Source organism: Haemaphysalis longicornis, unplaced genomic scaffold (genome assembly GCF_048455015.1).
Source record: "Haemaphysalis longicornis isolate Haplotype H1 unplaced genomic scaffold, Haemaphysalis longicornis Haplotype H1 scaffold_5, whole genome shotgun sequence".
Classification (NCBI taxonomy): domain Eukaryota; kingdom Metazoa; phylum Arthropoda; class Arachnida; order Ixodida; family Ixodidae; genus Haemaphysalis; species Haemaphysalis longicornis.
The window spans coordinates 153,508,173-153,525,693 of record NW_027526385.1 but is presented as its reverse complement, the minus strand read 5'-3'; the positions used below and the strand labels follow the sequence as shown (position 1 = coordinate 153,525,693).

General features: G+C 48.9%; 1 long non-coding RNA gene across 1 annotated transcript in view; it reads left to right on the top strand.

Moving 5' to 3' along the window:
- LOC144138762 (uncharacterized) overlaps positions 1–17,521 on the top strand; it is a 43,328-nt gene that overhangs the window by 18,540 nt on the left and 7,267 nt on the right. The window contains exons 3-4 of the long non-coding RNA XR_013315964.1: positions 2,344–2,461; positions 3,911–3,955. This is a non-coding gene — a long non-coding RNA (uncharacterized LOC144138762). The remainder of the gene's footprint in view (positions 1–2,343; positions 2,462–3,910; positions 3,956–17,521) is intronic.

The window sequence follows — 17,521 nt, the reverse complement described above, 5'->3', positions numbered from 1 at the left end:
TCGCCTTCTGTTGATCACTCGGCACTCGTCGATAAATGTAGGCTGGATGCCTCTTCACTTCCCATTCATAATTGGTGACCCGGAAAACGAGCCCGCACAGGACTTCAAGGCATTCACGGCGACCATCTCAGTGGCATCACCAACCCCACGTCAGCGTTGCTATTGCGCTGTAGGACACGTCAGCCGTGGCTTTACCACGCCGGTCTGGATACCGAACTAAAGGAGTTCTACGAGAGAGACCCTCCTGTGTGGTTCGCGCTGCTTGAGAGACATCTTTTCATCCGAGGCACAGCACTGCAACATCGCCAGGAAAGCTGATCCAGAGAGCATCGCGTCACAAATTCTGCTGCCGCTGCTGATCCGCAATGTGTGCGACCACTTCAAAAAGGCAGCCCTTGTTTATATTAGCTGGACCGCCCGTTGTTATTGTCAGCAAGCCTCTCCTGCCACAACAGCCACAAGTAATCCTTTTTTTGCCACCGCCCTTGAGCCCTTCACACAGCGATCTCTCTACCCCCGACGTAACATGGGCCCATCAGCGGCGACTGCGGAGACGTCACGTTCAGTTCCGTGTTCCGTGTCACAAGAATACTCAGCGGCCTTGACTGACACACATATGCACGTGGCCTTCATACATGTCCAGCGCACCGTCGATGCTGCAATGAAGCTGAGCAGTTTAGGTGGGCTTTTTCGAGCCGTGGAGGATAACACTGTTGTTTTCAGGCCCAATCTCTACCTTCAACTACAGCCGTTTTACGCCGAAGATGTCGAGGTATGGCTGGCTCAGGCCGAATTATTTTTCTCCGCCAACGGCATTACCAGTGACGTTGCTAAGGGCAAATTGGGGATTCGAGCCCTTCCAACCAACCGCTTGTCCATCATTCGCTACAAGCTGCTGGCTGCTCCGTCAGTCGGATCCTCCCTGCTGAAGCAAGCGATTTTTTCATCCACCAGCATTCATCAGCATGACTGAGCACCTTTCCCGGCGACCTCAGCCTCGGCTAGCAGCCGAGTAGCCCTGACTACCCCAAAAGCCGTATCTGCATCATCTGGTTCTCCGTTACATCCCGACTCTGCCACCGAAGTAAGTCAGACGTGCCTTTCAGAACCTGCGCCGACTACACCCACGGACGAGTTCTCTCCATCTACACTATCACCACATGGAGACAGAACCAAGCCAGGTGCAGTACCCGTCTCCCAATTTTGGCCCGACGACAAGCCCAGTGCGTCACTAACATTTAAATGCACCCCTTTGCCGACGTCAGATGCATCGACATCAGTTTTGTGCTCCACATCGCCTGCTCAATTTCATCATTGCAGCGCCCGCTGGGACTGATGTTTTGAACCCTGACTACTGTATTTCTGCTGAAGCACCAGGTAGTGCGACGTCCTTCACCTAAGAGATAGTCATTTTATGCTCTTCCACCTCCAATCCAGCTTCTCGCAATTCATCGCCACGAGTAAGCTGCACGTCGCCAGTTATACCTCACCAGTCAGACGTAGCCAATGATGCAAACCTTCCTGATTTTGGCAAGTCCTACGACTAATGATCAGCATCCACCGTCACAACCACCGAACAATTTCAACGCACAGACTCTCCACCTGTACTGTAACATAGTTGCCCAAGCAAGTCTCTTGCCTCGGCTATCGTGCCTGCAAGAACGATGACCATGACTCTGCACCAGCGGCCAATCTACCACTATCGCCAACAACCATCCGTAGGTGGCCTCAATCATAAGTGCCCACGCGAGCGCAGAACAAAGCAGCACCACGTCAGGCACGGCGGCCAAAATACAATCTTTCACTACGAACGTCCTCGACTGAAAGCTCGGGCGAACATGTTCCGTTGTCAACAGCAGTGTGTTCCCACATCAGGAGCCTCATGGTGTAGTGGTAGGAAGCATCCGGCATGCAATAAATGAAGGCTGTACGTCTCCTCACGTCCTGTTCAGTACCAATACAACGTAAACCCGATTCAAGCTTTTTTTCACAGGAAGCAATAAGTAATTTCTAAATTAGAAATACGAGTGGTAATTTACGTAGGTAATGCAATCACACCACTTCGCCATTTCTCATGAGTCTATGTCACTTTAATTTTGGCGGTTGCGTTATCAGTATAAGCAGTCTGTAGAATATACTGGGCACTCAAATGCAAGGATTTTTGTCCCTAATTGTGCCCATTGAGCCGCAGTAGAAAGATGTTTTGGTGGTGTCCGATTGGTGCACCTTTAATACTAGAAATTCGTTCACCTTGAACAATACAATATTTATAAGGGTTTGGATTCCCGACAGCGCTTATTTTTTATTGACCTCAGGTCAATAAGAATAAAGTGTTCTTTTCAGGCATTCACGGCGTGGGGAAGGATACTTGGTTCTAAAGAGCCAAAAAATCGTGGAATCTGAACCTGGCCGAAAATGGGCTGTTCCTGGTCCAGTGAATGCATTGATGACCAGTGTAAAGGTGAGGCAACATGAAAAAAACATGAGAGTAAGTGGCCTGTCAACAAAAGCGCTATAAAAAGCCCCATTATATCTGAGCACGTGTTCGGTAGGTGAGATATCGTAGAATAGACAGATAATAGTTACATTTGAAGACAAAAGCTGAAGCAGAGCGAAGAAAAACACCGGGTTGTGGCATCGATGCCGCTATAAATTTAACGCAATGAACTTAAGTGAGCTTTATGCACAAAGGGGCTTTCATTCGGCCCCTATATTACACAAAGGGCTTTTTTGGCGTAAATTTTGAAGGGAACCATGCCCACTCCAGCCTGGCCAATAAGCTTATGTGCCTCTGAGTGATCATAAGGGCTTTTCCATCATCTCAGATGTCTGCATTTATCTAATGCTGGGCTCTTCTTTCCGCTCTCCAGAGTACCTCTTTACGAATTAAACTCTGAATTACTGGGTAAAAATACTTTTTACTCGGATACAACCCCGCCTCGTAACCACAGCGGCGGCTGCCAAAATGATTCCGCCCTAAGAACAGGCGCCCTTTTACTGTCGTGTTCCTGTGCCAAAGTACAGTGGTGAATGTTCAAAATGCTGGTAAAAATTTTAGAAACCAGTATAACGCTCATGATACCTTCCAGTCGATTTACCGTGTTTACTCGTTTCTTAGCAACCCCCATTTTCTACGATCGTGATGCCCAGGGAGAGGGTTGCTTAAAATCGAAAAACCCCAATTTACTCTCCAAGGCACTTTCTTTTCGCCGCCATATCTCGATGAGACGGGCGCAGAAAATAATGTTTTGTTTTGCAAACACCCAAAACAAAATATGTAGAGAAAAGTGTGCCAGCCACTTTTGTCTCATGCTAAGTCACTCTACTACCATTGGGGACCGTTTTGTCGTCTAGGGCGGAGCTCTCAGTATCCCCAGCAGATCGCTTTTTGTTCCGTTGAACTGGTTTATAATCCACATCTTCATAATGGATTTGGGCAAGAGGTCAGCTGGAGCCCCTTTTCCCGCGTATGAAATTCTGTTTGCGATGGTTAAATAGAAAAGGGTTCAAACGTTTTTCCTATTTTTGCTGAAAGTAGGGAGGGCGCCAGAATCGGGAAGTACTAAAAATCGCAAAAATGTGGCATGTGCAACGCCACACAGCATGGTATAGACCACCAGGAGAGTGAAAGACATGAGCAACCCGGTTAGCTATTATATAGTCATTAATGGCGTCGATTGTAAATAGTATCTTTGGATGGACACGTGTTTTTGACTGGCTCCAATAACTCTTGTGTGACACGAGTTGACATGTGCAAGGCTGCGTAAGCACCGAGACAAATATTTTCAGATACTTTGGAATGCGACATGAATGTCCCAGAGAAAATACATTCTTGACCACAAGAAATAAACTGCAAGGCGCCTTAAGGATTCCACTGGAATATTGCCAAATTTTACCGAATTTTTTGCAGGTGTGGTGCTGGGGCAGGAAGAGTTTCCTGGAAGGGCGCCATTGCGTGAGTATCAAAAACACGAAGTGCGGAGTCTCCTGTGAGACACGACCACTAGCAACGGCAAAAAAGGAAGGGTGGTAGCACATCCTCCATGAGGGGTAAAATCATTGCACAAAATCTTCCAGAGCATACGGTAGCTCCACAGGCGCAATGCGGTGTCCACACAGTTAGAGCGGTTAATATAGATGTATTCAGTGCGTAGCAAGCGCTTGACTGTCGGTGCAGCGGTTTCGTACGATTTCAGAGTAGGCTGATGCGGGACACCTGGAGCCCTCTCTACCGAAGGTTCTACACGACGAAGGCGCTGGTGTTTAAGCCGAACACCCAGTTGGACTTGTTTTCGTCCTCTGCGCTATTTAAGGGTGGAGGTTTTTAGATGCGGAGCATCTTATAGTCTGGGCTTGTCCCGCGTCGGCGTCCGCACTCACACTGCGCATGCGCAACTCTCCTCCTACCCTCTCTCCCACAGCTGCGCGATACTCCCGCCACTTCTTCTCTCGTACCAGCTGCGTGCACTTCGCTTTCGCTTCTCCCGCGTTTTTGCTTCTGCTTTCGCGACGCACGCTCGGCGCTTGCGCATCTTTCCTCCTTTTGTCTCTTCTCCTTCAACGTTGAATGTAAATCGGGTAGTGCGCTGCGCGCGTTCAGTTCAGCGCTTGCTGCGGTTGACTCCACTCAGTTCTTCCGATGAAGTGTGATGGAAGCAAAAGTCCCGTCAGTTAGTGGGTTTTTCTGCGCTTGGAGTGGCGTCGGCGATGGCGTTAGCATGGCTTTACTTAGACGGTGGTTTGCGTGGCGCCATCTGGCCTCCACGTGGTGATACACGGCGCGGCTGGTAGATGGCGGGTGTTTCAAATTTCCAAGCATGTTTCTTCTTAATTAGCCCTTTAGGTGCGCAGCACTATGGCGGCCGCTGCAGTACCTTAGCAGCGGCGATGACGTCATAACAGAGTGAACGAAAAAAAAGATTAACCCATCTTCCCGAAGGGAACGCTGAGTAGATGCGGGGCTTCCTGGGGTTCACCTACATTTCCCCCAAATTCGACTACGAACACCACGGAAACACAACGCAACCCCGAGATGCTCCGCATGTACTAAGCGTTCCCTTCGGGAAGATTGGGCTAATTTTTTATTTTAAGGTCATCTTGTGTCCAGTGTTGCGTCGTTCTACTTAAGCCGAATCACCATTTTTTGCAGTCGATGTCCAAAGTAAACTTGGTTTAAAGACGCTTTTTTGTCCTTATGAACTGGAGACTTAGCGATTGTGAATTGTGCCGTTTTTCACAGTTGAAGATAATTATTCCAGCGGTAAAATCTATACAGTTGTGGCTACAGCCGAAGCACGCCAAACGCAACCAAGGTTTGCGTACTTTGCTACATGTCGGAAACGCTACAATTTTGCGCTTCCTCAGTGCCTCTACAAATTCATTCGCGCGATAGAATTTATGCAATATAGGCATGAGATGGAACTGTTTTTTGGCAAATACAACATGGGTGCTCTCAAACTACTCCCCAAGCCTTAAGCCTTGTTTAATTCGGTGGTTTAAAGCGCAAAGCACCCAGGACATAACAACCACCAAGCCCCTGGCGACTTGTCTGATCCCGTCCACACCGCGATTCCCGAACGACGCTGATATGCGTGGACGCGAATGCCGGGTATAGTGAATATTTTCAATTGATGCTCCACAACATTAGCATTCGGTGCGTCAATACCCAGCAAAGTCACCGTAGGCTGTCTCCGAGCTTGCAACACGCCATCGGGCGTCAGAAATTCTGCTCACCTCTTAACAGCATGTGGTTGCATTACAGGGATCTGAACTGCCTAATAACATCGATGAGACTATATATCAGAATGCTTGCCAAAGTACTGATGTTTAACGGCCCCAAACGTACCTTATAGAAAACACTGCGCTTTGTAGCTGGTACATGTTTGAACTGTCGACAGTCCTTTTAAGGGACTGTGACTTCAGTGTCGTGGACAACGCTCTTCTGAACTGAGTTTGAGGCTTCTTAGATTTCGTGAGTGTATGTTGTCTGGCAGTGGCAATAGTGAACGCACCACGGCTGGATTCACTTTTCCGGAAGGACTCAATCGACCCAAGGGTGATGCCGCAGCTTGGAACTGGTATGTGACAGTAGTTCTTTGAAAACTGTGAACAGCGGGCTTCGAAGATTTCTGGTTTTGTGACCACACCTTCATCGGCATCTGGTGGTCTACCAAAAACGAATGTAGACAGAAGCAAACACAGGATTACTTCCTTAGTGGAAATTCAATCTAGAGCTTATAGAGAAAGATCAACAGAATTGAGTAGATGCGGATGCTTAGGAGCTTGCCTAGCATCGATGCAAGCTCCAGTGGCATCACTTTCGATCTTCGCACACGCACACGGATTTTAAGGTTGAGTAATAGCCTTGACGGAACAAGCGGCCCACTGTCACCAGTTCATATTCCGAAACCAGGACGAGGACGAAACCAGGATGAACCAGTTCATATTACGAAACATATATTTGAGCTTACCATGAAACCAAGCAGCTGTCGTACGACGTATAATGAAGTTTAGGGAGAAGTGGCGGAAGAGTAGATGGCGATAAAGTTCTGTGAAGCCTTCCTCGTAGTCTGCTTCGGGAACTAAGCTACACATGGTAATATGTTTTAATGGCGAAAATCAAATCGGCCTTCTACAGCGAGTTTTGCTTTGACACGCTTCGGTGGCTCAGTGGCTAAGGCGTTGTGCCGCTTAGCACGAGATCTCGGGTTCCATTCCAGGCCACGGCCGCCGCTTTTCTTATGGAGGCGAAAACCAAAATTTCCCGTGTGTACGAGATTTCGGGTCACATTAAAGCTCCCTGTGTGGACAAAATTTATCCGGAGCCCTCCACTACGGCGTACCTGATCGGCTGCGTTGCATAGGCGCGTTAAACACTACAATCAATCAATCAATCAATCAATCAATCAATCAATCAATCAATCAATCAATCAATCAATCAATCAATCAATCAATCAATCAATCAATCAATCAATCAATCAATCAATCAATCAATCAATCAATCAATCAATCAATCAATCAATCAATCAATCAATTAATCAATTAATCAATTAATCAATCAATCAATCAATCAATCAATCAATCAATCAATCAATCAATCAATCAATCAATCAATCAATCAATCAATCAATCAATCAATCAATCAATCGAGTCCCGCTGTGGGCGAAAGTTTCATCCTAATGTGATACCTTGTGCCTCACCGCCACGGCGAGTGCCGCCTGTCCCCCCTTCACGCTGCCGTCGCGTGAAGGAGGGAAATTGACTGAGGGAGGAGGGCGTGTGGGAATGAAGAGCGCTATTGCTTCCGTGGCGCGAAGAATGCAGTGAGGACACTGGTCGATCAGTGCCGAAGTTGTGTGTGTGGTGCCAGTTACGACAGCTGCAAGCTGCGTCGGACCAAACTGCAGATGTCGCTAGGCATGCTAATGACTTCAAAAGAAAACATGAGTACGACCGCGCAACCCGCAAGGCTGAACCAGTGAAAATAGCAACTTCAGCGAGCTGAGCGTCGGGAAAACGGTGCAGAAAAACGACAGCGACGAGTTTTAGAAGCGCCAGCTTACTTGGAATTCGACGACAGCTTTGCAAACTGACGAAATAACGGCAGTGTGGGCTCGAGGTACATAACCTTCGACCAGTCATATCATTGGGTTGGCAAACTGCTTCGGGTACTTTCACATGCCTAAGCGGGCCTGTAAGCCGCAGCCATTCTTTAGCGGTGAGGCCCTTTAGGGGCTGGGGCTGTTGGCGTCTCCTGCCTGCGTCATCATCTTCTTTGTCGCAACCATTGTTGGTTGCGATTTAGTACTCACAGTACTAAATCACCGGAAAACTCGTTTTCGCCTCCCGCTGGAACGTAACGCGTACTAAAAAAACGCAGGGACACTCGTTTACGCCTCGCGCTAGAGATCTTCCTGCGTGCTTTTACAGCAAAGCGTATACCTGCACCCCAAAGGTTCTATCTCCGTTGGAAAAAACGCTAAGGCGCCAATAATACGTTTATACATTTCATGCTTCGGCCCTCGCCAGGATTCACTTTAGTGGAGATGCCCCGGAATTTTTTTTTTTGGGGGGGGGGGGACTCTTATAGTTCAAATGGGGTTCCTGAATAGCCAGCCACAAAGTGCCATTTTTAGTGGCTCACCTGCAGCCCCACAATGCGCAATGAATGTAAATACTCGGTGAAGATGTGTAAGGTGCATGCAGTAGTCAGAAGAAAAAGACGACTATATGATCGAGGTATCAGCGACAAGTTATTGACTTTCAAGCCTTGTAATATATCTACCAGCACCTGCGAAAAAGCGGCAGCGGCCATGCAGCGCCAGAACGACATTACGTTCACATCAAAGAGGCGAACACGTTGGGTTGAAAAATGGCGTTCTGGATAGGCCTTCGCCAACCATATATACAAATATCCAGAACGCTAATCAGTAGGCAACAAGAATTTAGCGCAGTGTAAGCATCAGAAGCACAATTAATGTGAATTAGAGCATAGACCTATTTGCCCGTGATGATGTTTAATAGCCTAAATACTACACAAAACTTTACAGAGTTGACATGGTCATGACAACAGACGGCTTGTCGATGGGCTATCACACGGCCAAATGATACATCGTTGGGGCATATCGTATACCTGCTAATAAATCACGAAGTCATCGATACGGGATACCGTACACGATATCTACCGCAGTGATGACTGCGAACTATTTATCCATCGCCGATTTGTTTGATTGGTAGACGGGACAATTTCGGAACAGCCATGGATACGAAGCCCCAGCGTTCCCGCCCGTCAGCCCAGCACAGTTCTCTGCGGAACTGTCGACGGCGCGGGGCCGCGGAGTAACAATCTTGGAGCGTGGTCAAGGGCTGGTATAGCTTCCGAGGCGACGCCATGAGTAGTCCTGCCGTTACAATCGCATGCATTCCTTCTTTCCTTCTTCCTCTCGACTACCCATTCATCGTAGTGTTCACGTGTGCATCCTTTATTGCTTTGTTTTCTTTAAAAAACGCACCATCGGAAAGGAGGATGGGGTGCTCGAGTAAGAGCCCCAGCAGTTAGTTTTAGTGCCCAGCCCGGTCTAGTGCTTCCGCGGCGTTCTTACCGGGATAACAAAGCGGACACTGAAGACAGAAGAAAAGGAAGCGGAGGAAGAAAGTAGGGGGAACGTGTGAGGTAGGGCCGTATGCCTCGACGGTGCGAGAAATGTTCTACCGCGGGGACGCGCTAAGAGATAACCGAGAGAAGGTAGAGGCCGTGGAGTTATTAGTAAGTATGCCAGGAAAAACTGCACGTGCGAGTCCAAGTGGCCGTGGTGGTGGGGTGGAGGGAGATGCGTACTGCTGTCTTGGGATGTCAATCGGGTTCCTAAGTGTTTTCGGGAGTTTGCTTCCGTCCTCATGCATTACTATGTCTACGAGGTAGCCGCAATGATTAGACCTCGCTTCGCTTTTCTCATAGCTATAACGTTCGCGCACAAAAAACGGATAAGGATAAGGAAATTAAGTTGTTAAGGAAATTAAGGAAATGAAGTTGTTAGATGGCATGAGATAATGCAAATGTTACAGTGTGTTTTTTCTTGTGTTTGTGTGTATGGCGAGATGCGTATACATGTGAGCATGTGCGGGTGATGTCAAAGAGGGTATACGCATATGTGTTGAGTGATGAATAAAATTTCAGTTGTTAGTCTGCGCTGGTCCTCGTGTCTCCGTTTAGTCCTCGTTTTTTGTGCGCAAAAGTTACAGCTATGAACTGTCACCAACTAGTCCGCCTTTCAGTGTTATCGCTTTTCTCGCTTTGCTTGGAAACTCAAAAATTGTTGCATTTGTTCATGATATACGACAGCTGTGCTTTATAATAAGTAAGTAGGCGGACAAGTGCGGGTGAGCGACCATCGGTAGATGTTGTTACGTGTGCAATCAGCGACAGAGCGCAGACGGCGCCGACGCAGCATTCTCGGTTGGCCACGCCAATCGTCCGGAGCGGGTGTGCGGCGTTCTTGCGTGTCTCCATCATTCTCATAATTATCATAGATTTTACAAGCATGATTATTACCATCTAAGCCATGAAGAAGACGAGGACGTGCCCCTAAGTGAGCGCGTGTTCTTGGTGTGACTGCTACCAGGTATCAGGCACAAGTTTCTCGAAATACAGCCTCTTTTCCGCTGTCCTACTGACCTTGGTCAATTGTTGCAATGTACCCGCCGCGGTGGCTCAGTGGCTAAGGCGTTGCGCTGCTGAGCACGAGGTCGCGGGTTCGATTCCCGGCCGAGGCGGCCGCTTTTCTGATGGAGGCGAAAAGCAAAAATGCCCGTGTGTACGATGTTTCGGCGCACGTTAAAGATCCCCAGGTGGTCAAAATTAATCCGGTGCCCTCCACTACGGCCCGCCTCATCGCCTGCGTTGCGTCGGCGCGTTAAACCCTACAATCAATCAATTGTTGCACTGTGATACTGGTGGCGGTGCTGGATACAGGAGCGTCTGATGCCCAAGTACCCCTCTGACAGCCCTGAGAGACCTCCCAGCGTCTACACGCCCGTGCGTCACTGCAGCTGCCGCAAGCTAGTCCTAGCTTCAGAACATGACTCCCTGCTTGACACCGTACCAAAGTGCCACGCTTATGAACCAGAGGCAATGGCTCGATTATCAGTGCCGCCTCAGCGGATGCTTCAGCAGTCCAGCACTCCCAGCAGCTTCCACGGAACCGATTCCGAGGACGTAGATGACTGGCTGGACCAATTCGAGCGCGTCGCCAGTTTCAACCAGTGGACGCCTGCACAAAAGCTTGAGAATGTCTACTCCTCGTCAGAAGACGGGGTCCGTACATGGTTTGAAAACCACCAACGATTGTTAGAGTATTGGGACGGCTTCCGTCAGGAAGTGCGCGACACCTTCGCCAGCAGTGACCGCCAAGACCACGCACAAAACATTCAGGAAATACGCATACAAAAGCCAAATGAAAGCGTCGCGATTTTGTCGAAGACATGGCCGACTGTTACGGCGTGCGGATCCCGATATGTGGGAGCCCAAAAAGCTTCGGTATCTGATGCATGGCATCAAAGAACCGCTCTTCGCCGGTCTTGTGCGCACACCCACTCCGGACCAGTGGCGTGGCCAACAGAGAACGCTGCGTCAGCGCCGTCTGCGCTCTGCCGCTGATTACACACGTAACACTATCGTCACACGTAACACAGTTCGTCAGTTTTTCGAGGAAGGAGACCACGCCGGAAAGTCATGAGCAACGCGTACCTCTGCGCACCATCGACGACACTAGCGTGCCCCCACGGTCATGCGTGCTAGTTCGCATTAAGTGTAATGACCTCTCTTGTCGTTAAGGAATCACGAAATCTGTCGGCGCGCTTCCACTCATCATGGAATCGCTATTGCGTTGTGTTTGGTCACCATGACGCGCGGTGTTACATAGGTTCTGCTCACGAATTTCTCGAACTAGCTTTCGGAAATCGCCGAAGAAACGACGGATTGCTTTCTGCTTCAGAGGGACTTGACTCCTAAGGCGACGAGCACGCTTTCACTAGACGTTAACCAGGGCTTGCCGCAAATAAAGCGAGAAAAGCTCTTGGAACTGTTGCACAGCTTCACCGACTGCTTCTCGTCAACGTCACGCGTCCGACAAACTCCGCTCACAAAACACCGCATCATCACGGACGAATCTGAGCGCTCCGTTTACCAATATCCCAACTGCGTCTCACCAAAGGAGCGTGACGCGATACGGCGGCAGGTGCAAGAGATGGTCGCTGATTACTTCAATCAGCCTTCGAAAGCCCCTGGACATCGCAAGACGTTCTGGTGAGAAAAAAGCTGGCACCTGACGATTCGGCGTCGGCTACCGCAAACTCAATCAGGTGACGAAAATGAACGTATTGCCTCGGACAGATGACTCCCTTGACTGCCTGCGGCACGCTCATTACTTTTCGTCTATGAATTTGAAGAACGGTTATTGGCAAATAGAGGTCGACGAGCGTGATCGCGACAAGACGGCTTCGTAACTCCCGATAGACTGTACGAGTTTAAGGTTCTTTTTTGGCATGTGCTCCGCTCCCACAACTTTGCAACGTATGATGGACACTGTTGTATCCGGTATGAAGTGGCAAACGTGCCTTGTGTACCTAGATGACGTCTTCATGTTGTGAAATTAATTTGAGGAACCCATAGAGCGACTGTCATCCGTCCTCCAGGCTATACGAACCGCTTCGCTCACACTTAAGCCGAAAAGTGCCACTTCGGCTATGAGGAGCTCCTTTTTCTCGGCCACGTCGTCAGCAGCGCTGGCATTCGCGCCGACCCCGCTGGCATTCGCGCCGGGGGGTGGGGGAGGGGTGAAGGGGGCGATCGCCCCTTCCCCCTAAAGAAGTCCTCAGCTTTTTACATTTTTTTAAAGAATCCCACTTGTGCGAGGACGCAAACGTGTTGCGAACGTCAGAAATGCGGACTGGAGTCAGCCGTTGCACCACCTAAGGGGGCCAAAAATCACTGTGTCGCTAAGTGATTGTGTACAAGCGGTTACTCCGCATACGCGCGCACGCCGGCATGGTTATTAATTCCTCCGAAAAACTGGTGCAAAGAGGGGAGTGGTTGTTTATTCGCCCCCCCCAAAACAAATTCGCCCCTCTCCCTCCCCCCAAAAATTAGTCCCCTCCAAAACAAATCTCTGGGACCGCTACTGACGCCGCCAGCCCACCAACGTGTTTAATTAGAGGTCTGCCAACATTCTGCATTCGCATCGGCGTGTTATACAAATGAAACTTCGCCCCGAATGGCCGGCGTCACATTCTTGTCGTGCCGTCACCCTTACAAAACGACATCTTGCAGGCTTGTCACGATGAGCCGGCCGCTGGCCACCTCGGTTACGCGCGCACGCACGCTTGCAGGAATCAAGAAGGCGTATTACTGGCCGAAGCTCTCGGCTAACGTGAGGCAGTACGTTCGAACTTGCCGAGATTCCCACAGACGCAAGGCGCAGCAAAGCAGACCAGCCGGATTTCTCCAACCATTTCAAATTCCCGAAGTGCCGTTTCAGCAAGAGGAAATGGACCTGCTGGGCCCCTTCCCCACCTCTACAGCGGAAAACAGGTGGATAGCAGTCACCACGGACTACTTGATCAAGTACGCCAAAACAAAAGCTCTTCCAAAGGCCAACGCACTCAAAGTGGCAGTTTTTTTCTCACTAGGATAGTTCTCCCACATGGTCGCCCAAAGTTGTTATTACGGACCGTGGAACCCCATTTACCGCGAAACTGCTGCACTAAGTAGTCACACTCAGCGGCACGTCTCACCGAAAAGCCAATTCGTACCACCCTCAGACGAAAGGCTTGACGGAATGACTCAACAAAACCATCGCCGACATGCTCAGCATGTACGCTGATGTTGAACACCGGACCTGGGATGCAGTTCTTCACTACATCACGTTTGCGTATAATGCCGCCCAGCAGGAAACGACTCGAATGGCACCGTTCATCCTTCTCTACGGCAGAGAAGCTACAGCAGTGCTCGACGCCAGGCTGGTTCACTACATCAAGGACGGATACGACATCACCTCCCAGCAATTCGTACAGCGCGCTGAGGAAGCCCGGCAGCTTGCCCGCCTCCGCATCACCAAACACCATCACCTTGACGCCTCCCGCCACGACCTTCGCCGCCGTGAAGCGGCATTTGCAGCGGATGACCTTGTTTGGGTTTGGATACCGGTTCGACGTCGCGGATTGTCGACAAAGCTTCTGCGCAATTATTTCGGGCCGTACAAGGTACTTCATCAACGTAGCGAAGTAACTTAGGAGGTGGTATCCGAGAATTCTGGTGTTGCCGTCCGTCGTCGATCTCGACCCGAGACCGTCCATGTAGTGCGTTTGAAACCGTACGCTTCGCGATAAGCCGACTTTACGACAATTCTGGCTTCGGACCCCATGTTGACAGTGATCATCTTCAACATCGGGACGATGATTTTCCGGGAGGAGGATAGTGTTACCTGTGCAATCAGTGACAGAGCGCAGACGGCGCCGACGCAGCACTCTCTGTTGGTCACGCCAATCGTCCGGAGCGGGTGTGCGCCATTCTGGCGTGTCTCCATGATCCTCATCATCATCATAGATTTCGCAAGCATGATCATTACCGCCTAAGCCGTGAAGAAGACGAGCGCGTGAGCGCGTGTTTTTGGCGTGACTGCTGCCAGGCATCAGTCACAAGTTTTTCGAAATACATTTTCTTTTCCGCTGTCCAACTGCTATTGGTCAATTGTTGTGTTGTGACAATATTTACATAAGCCCAAACACGCAGTGCTTCGATCTGCATGACGTTTTACCGCAATATTACCAGATCCGATCCGTGCCTTCGTACCCGCTATGGTTGCTCCCACCGATAATCATTCGCACAGCCGTGCAAGGAGTGACGGGAAGAGAAAATGTTCCAGCTCAAGCTCTTTAGTTCTACACACTGACACTTCTGGACAGTAAATGCGCCTGCTGTAAACGTATGTATACTGATGGCTCAGTCACAGAAGGATCTTCCACGATTATTGGTTGTATTCGCAAAGGGCACGCCCTATTGGAGGCGTGCAAAGCGATCCAACATGGCTGTCCTAAGGAGGATCGGAAGGATCCTTCTACGGATCGCCGCTTGTGTGCGCGTTGTAAGCAAAGGGGTTAGCTCTACTTTTTAACGTCGTTAGGTGGCGGTGACGCCAGATTTTATAGGCTGTACTTAACTAAGATATTACGCGCCACATTATAACTAAAGATGAACATTTCGCCCCACGAGCGAAGGTGAAGAGATGTAGCAAAAGCCGCTCAAGTCGCTTGCTGCGGTGGTAGGGCTGCCAGCGCTCGAACTGTGACGCTACAAAGTTAAGTTTCTGCCTGCAGATATCGCTGGTTCACGAGCCACCACCACAATTAGTAGAGTTCGCTCATAAGCGGTTCAGAGTTATCAGAGTATGCGCGCTTAGTAGGCGTTTTATTACCTCTCAATTACTTGACAAATCCTGCCTTTGTAAAGCATTTTCATAGTATACCGCTCTGTAGTACGTTGTGCCGCTCCGTGCAGAACACGCAAATCAATGGGCTGGCCAGCGTGAATAGTAATAGTTTCCCACTAGGTCTGTTTTACCACCAGCGACGGCAAGGATATAAATGTTTCCAATCAACCTACCTAAACGTGACATTTTCTTTTTGTTTAAAACAATACCGAGCGGTCAACGCCGGGGCAGTCTTAGTCGCATTGTGCCCTACTAACACCAATATTTTGATAAGAGGCACTATTAGTAGAGCGTTGGATGCTGCTTACAAAGAAAAACACATCCTAACCAGCCGAACAATTTTGTGGCTCCCGATTGGAGCTGATTAAACGCTGGAAACTTCTATGCAGAATGTTAACCTACAAACCAGCTTGAGCTTCTTTCCTACTATCACCTAACGTTTTCTGCATTGCTACAAGCGGCTCCCTGAAACAAGGAAATCCAAGGAAGAAACAAAAAGCTCTTCGCACGTAAACCATTAATTGTAATGCTGGTTCTAAACTAGCGCGCCTGGGCAAGCCTGTTGTCTGTGAAGTGCTTTTCGCACTAGCCCTGTCGAGAGTCTGTATGCCGAGTGTAATAAGTGGAGCCTTGAGAACCAACGGACGTACATGGACTTACTTTATGCTTTTAAAATTTCATCGCTGAATAACCATCCTTTTTATCCTGTCTTTAAGGACACATCCACATCTGTGCTTTTTGAAAATCGCCCATCCGTTCCTCTGCCCTTTTCACTTAAAGTGAGAGAGCGATCCTCGGATCTGAGCGCTTCGTTTTTAGATGTGTACAGATCATCCTTTTCAGACATTTTACCTCCTCGGAAAGTTCGTCCTGTGTCCTCCGACCTTTCTTTTATGAAACTTGACAAAAATCGGGTACCGCGCGCTGCAATACTGCAGCACTTTCTGTTTCTGCAGTTCAAATACCCACTTGCAGAATTTTACAGTGACGCGTCTAAAACCTCCACTATGGTCTCCTGCGCTGCTCATGGTCCGAATTTCAGTGTAGCCAGAACCATGAGCGTCCACACAACAATTTTTTCAGCAGAAGCATATGGAAGTTTACTGATTGAACGACACATACTGGAAAATCAAATTCCAAAGTCTATAATCTACACAGATTCCTTGAGTGTTGTTCGCGCACTGTCATCTCATACACCTCCCAAAAACCACATAGTTAATCTTGTATTTAACACTATCATGTCTGTGTATGCGCAGAAGCATCAGCTGCTCCTCTGCTGGGTCCTAGGACACGCTGGGATCGCTGGGAACGAGTTGGCAGACGAGAGGGCCGCTGCTGCTGCACTCAGGAACACTGTAGACATATCAACCGTACCATATACAGACCTCAAGCCACACATAAGACAACACTTGCGTAGAACACGGCAAAAACACTGGAGTGAACAGACAGATAACAAGTTACACGTTATAAAACCACGCTTGGGACCATACACCACTGACACACGCAACAGACACACAGAAGTCGCCTTGGGTAGGCTGCGGATAGGGCTCACCCAGGCAACGCACTCGTATCTGCTGACGGGAACTTCTAGACCCCAGTGCAGCAGGTGCGGAGAGGCCCTATCCGTAGTGCACATACTAATCACATGCAAGGCACTTCACACAACACGACACAAACACTTCAGAGAACTCTCCAGACAACACATTCCCCTACATCCATAGTTTTTTCTAGGTGACGATGCCATTGTTTCCGTGAAACGTGTGTTTGAGTATTTGTCAGGCGTCAAGTTTTTAAACCTCATTTCTTATCACGCATAATGAAATCTGGCCCTATACACCAGCCATGCTCATTGTCGTTTTGTGATTTTACTTTTGTTTTTGCTGACTTTACTTAGTGTTTAAGGTTTCACCCCTCATAAATTACTATTGTTTTGGCGCTCTTTGCCCCAGTTGGCCTTGCGCCATAAACATATCCATCATCATCATCATCATCTGTTGTCTGTGAAATGTGAGGTGATAGCCAAGGTGCCCCTAAATTAAAAACTGCCCTCGCGGTGTCGTGCATGCAAACAGCTTTGTTAATATGAGCCTATATCTGAAAACGCGTCCGCACAACGCAGGATGCGCAAATCAAAGAAACGGTCAACAGCGGTAGGTTTTGAAGACAGGTTATGGTTCAGCGTAACACCTCACTAGTATAATGTGTCATGCCTGCGCTCTCACAGCCTTGATTTGCTATGTAGGAACATGAGCACGAAAAATATAAAATTATAGCAACGAATTGTTATCGGGCCTTGCACGATTGGGGCGGTGGACACATCGGCGACCTGAATCGAAATTGTCATATGAATACAAACATCAACAAGGCGTCCGCCCTGTAACAGTAGAGTTGTTGCTTAGACGAGTTGGTACATAATTGCAAGGATTTAAAAACATTGCACGAAGACGAGGGACTACAACCTCACAATACACACCATGCGCACCGTGTTCGGTTCGTGTTTCGTTTCTTAGTTTTCGTGCAGCGCGTCACAATCTCTT